This window comes from Megalopta genalis, unplaced genomic scaffold (genome assembly GCF_051020955.1).
Source record: "Megalopta genalis isolate 19385.01 unplaced genomic scaffold, iyMegGena1_principal scaffold0535, whole genome shotgun sequence".
NCBI lineage: Eukaryota > Metazoa > Arthropoda > Insecta > Hymenoptera > Halictidae > Megalopta > Megalopta genalis.
The window spans coordinates 33,931-37,700 of record NW_027476604.1 but is presented as its reverse complement, the minus strand read 5'-3'; positions in this window follow the sequence as shown (position 1 = coordinate 37,700).

Sequence of the window (3,770 nt, the reverse complement as noted above, 5' to 3'; positions counted from 1 at the left end):
GCTTCAAATCCATGCGACACACATGATACAGCTTCAAATACTTGCGATATAAGTGATATAGCTTCAAAAGCAGGAGGAACAAACGAGGTAGCTTCAATTCCATGCGAAACAAATTATTTAGATTCAAATCAATGCGAAGTAGATGGCTTAGCTTCAAATCCATGCGAAACAAATGGTTTAGCTACAAATACTTGTGATATACATTATTTAGCTACAACTGCATGCGAAACAAACGAGTTAGCATCAAATCCATGCGCAACACACGATTTAGCTTCAAATCAATGCGATGTGGAAGGTTTAGCTTCAAATCCAAGCGAAACACATGATTTAGCTTCAAATACTCGCGATATAAGTGATATAGATTCAAATACAGGCGAAACGAACGAGTTAGCTTCAAATCCATGCGAAACACATGATTCAGCTGCAAATCAATGCGATGTAGAAGGTTTAGCTTCAAATCCAAGCGAAACACATGATTTAGTTTCAAATACTTGCGATATAAGTGACATATCTTCAAATGAAGGCGAAACGAACGAGTTAGCTTCAAATGCATGCGAAACACATGATTCAGCTGCAAATCAATGCGATGTAGAAGGTTTAGCTTCAAATCCATGCCAATCACATGATTTAGCTTCAAATCCATGGGATGTAGAAGGTTTAGCTTCAAATCCATGCGAAACACATTATTTAGGTGCAAATCAGTGCGAAGTAGAAGGCTCAGGTTCAAAGCCATGCGATTCAAATGGTTCATCTTCAAATACTTGTGAAAGACATGATTTAGCTTCAACTGCATGCGAATCAAACGAGTTAGCTTCAAATCCATGCGAAACACATGATTTAGCTTCAAATCAATGCGATGGAGAAGGTTTAGCTTCAAATCCAGGCGAAACAAATGATTTAGCTTCAAACACTTGGGATATACGTGCTATAGCTACAAATGCAGACAAATCAAACTAGTTAGGTTCAAAATCCATGCGATACACATGATTTAGCTTCAAATAATTGCGATATAAGTGATGTAGATTCAACTGCAGGCGAAACGAACGAGTTAGCTTCAAATCCATGCGAAACACATGATTCATTTGCAAATCAATGCGATGTAGAAGGTTCAGCTTCAAATCCATGCGAAACAAATGGTTTAGCTACAAATACTTGTGATATACATTATTCAGCTACAACTGCCTGCGAAACAAACGAGTTAGCTTCAAATCCATGCGAAACACATGATTTAGCTTCAAATCAATGCGATGTAGAAGGTTTAGCTTCAAATCCATGCGATACACAAGATTTAGTTTCAAATCATTGCGATGTAGAAGGTTCAGCTTCAAATCCATGCGACACATATGATTTAGCTTCCAATACTTGCGATATAAGTGATATAGCTTCAAAAGCTGGAGGAACAAACGAGGTAGCTTCATTTCCATGCGAAACAAATGATTTAGCTTCAAATCAATGCGAAGTAGAATGATTAGCTTCAAATCCATGCTAAACAAATGGTTTAGCTACAAATACTTGTGATATACATTATTTAGTTACATATGCATGCGAAACAAACGAGTTAGCTTCACATACATGCGAAACACATGATATAGCTTCAAATCAATGCGATGTAGAAGGTTTAGTTTCAAATCCGTGCGATACACAAGATTTAGCTTCAAATCAATGCGATGTAGAAGGCTCAGCTTCAAATCCATGCGAAACACATGATTTCGTTTCAAATCAAAGCGTTGTAGAAGGTTTAGCTTCAAATCCATGCAAAACACGTGATTTAGCTGCAAATCAGTGCGAAGTAGTAGGCTCATGTGCAAATCAATGTGATTCAAATGGTTCATCTCCAAATACTTGTGAAAGACATGATTTAGCTTCAACTGCATGCGGAACGAACTAGTTAGATTCAAATCCAAGCGAAACACATGATTTAGTTTCAAATCAATTCGATGTAGAAAGTTTAGCTTCAAATCCATGCAAAACACGTGATATAGCTTCCTATTAATGCGAAGTAGAAGGCTTAGCTTCAAATCCATGCGAAACAAATGGTTTAGCTTCAAATACTTGTGATATACGTTATTTAGATTTAAGTGAATGCGCAACGAACGGGTTAGCTTCAAATCCATGCGAAACACATGATTTAGCTGCAAATCAATGCGATGTAGAAGGTTTAGCATCAAATACATGCGATGTAGCAGGTTTAGCTTCAAATCCATGCGAAACAAATGATTTAGCTTCAAATCAATGCGAAGTAGAAGGCTTTGTTTCAAATCCATGCGAAACAAATGGTTTAGCTACAAATAATTGTGATATAGATTATTTAGCTACAACTGCATGCGAAACAAACGAGTTAGCTTCAAATCCATGCGAAGCACATGATTTAGCTTCAAATCAATGCGATGTAGAAGGTTTAGTTTCAAATCCGTGCGATACACAAGATTTAGCTTCAAATCAATGCGATGTAGAAGGCTCAGCTTCAAATCCATGCGAAACACATGATTTCGTTTCAAATCAAAGCGTTGTAGAAGGTTTAGCTTCAAATCCATGCAAAACACGTGATTTAGCTTCCTATTAATGCGAAATAGAAGGCTCAGTTTCAAATCCATGCGAAACAAGTGGTTTAGCTTCAAATACTTGTGATATACGTTATTTAGACTTAACTGCATGCGCAACGAACGAGTTAGCTTCAAATCCATGCGAAGTAGAAGGTTTATCTTCAAATCCATGCGAAACAAATGATTTAGCTTCAAATCCATGCGAAACACATGATTTAGCTTCAAATCAATGCGATGTAGAAGGCTCAGCTTCAAATCAATGCGATACATAAGATTTAGCTTAAAACCAATGCGATGTAGAAGGTTTTGCTTCAAATCCATGCGACACAAATGATTTAGCTTCAAATACTTGCGATATAAATGATATAGCTCCATATGCAGGCGAATCGAACGAGTTCGCCTCAACTCCATGCGATACACATGGTTTAGCTGCAAAACAATGCGACGTAGAAGGTTTAGCTTCAAATCCATGCAAAACAAATGATGTAGCATCAGATACTTGCGATATAACTGATATAGATTCAAATGCAGACGAATCAAACGAGTAAGCTGCAACATCCACGCGAAACACATGATTTAGCTTCAAATCAATGCGATGTAGAAGGTTTAGCTTCAAATCCATGCGAAACAAATGATTTAGCTTCAAATCAATGCGAAGTAGAAGGCTTAGTTTCAAATCCATGCGAAACAAATGGATTAGCTTCAAATACTTGTGATATACGTTATTTGGATTTAACTGCATGCGCAACGAACTAGTTAGCTTCAAATCCATGCGAAGCACATGATTTAGCTACAAATCAATGCGATGTAGAAGGTTTAGCTTCAAATCCATGCGAAACAAATGGTTATCTAGAAATACTTGTGATATACATTATTTAGCTACAACTGCATGCGAAACAAACGAGTCAGCTTCAAATCCATGCGAAGCACATGATTTAGCTTCAAATCAATGCGATGTAGAAGGTTTAGCTTCAAATCCATGCGAAACAAATGGTTTAGCTACAAATACTTGTGATATACATTATTCAGCTACAACTGCCTGCGAAACAAACGAGTTATTTTCAAATCCATGCGAAACACATGATTTAGCTTCAAATCAATGCGATGTAGAAGGTTTAGCTTCAAATCCATGCGAAACAAATGGTTTAGCTACAAATACTTGTGATATACATTATTTAGCTACATATGCATGCGAAACAAACGAGTTAGCTTCAAATCCATGCGAAA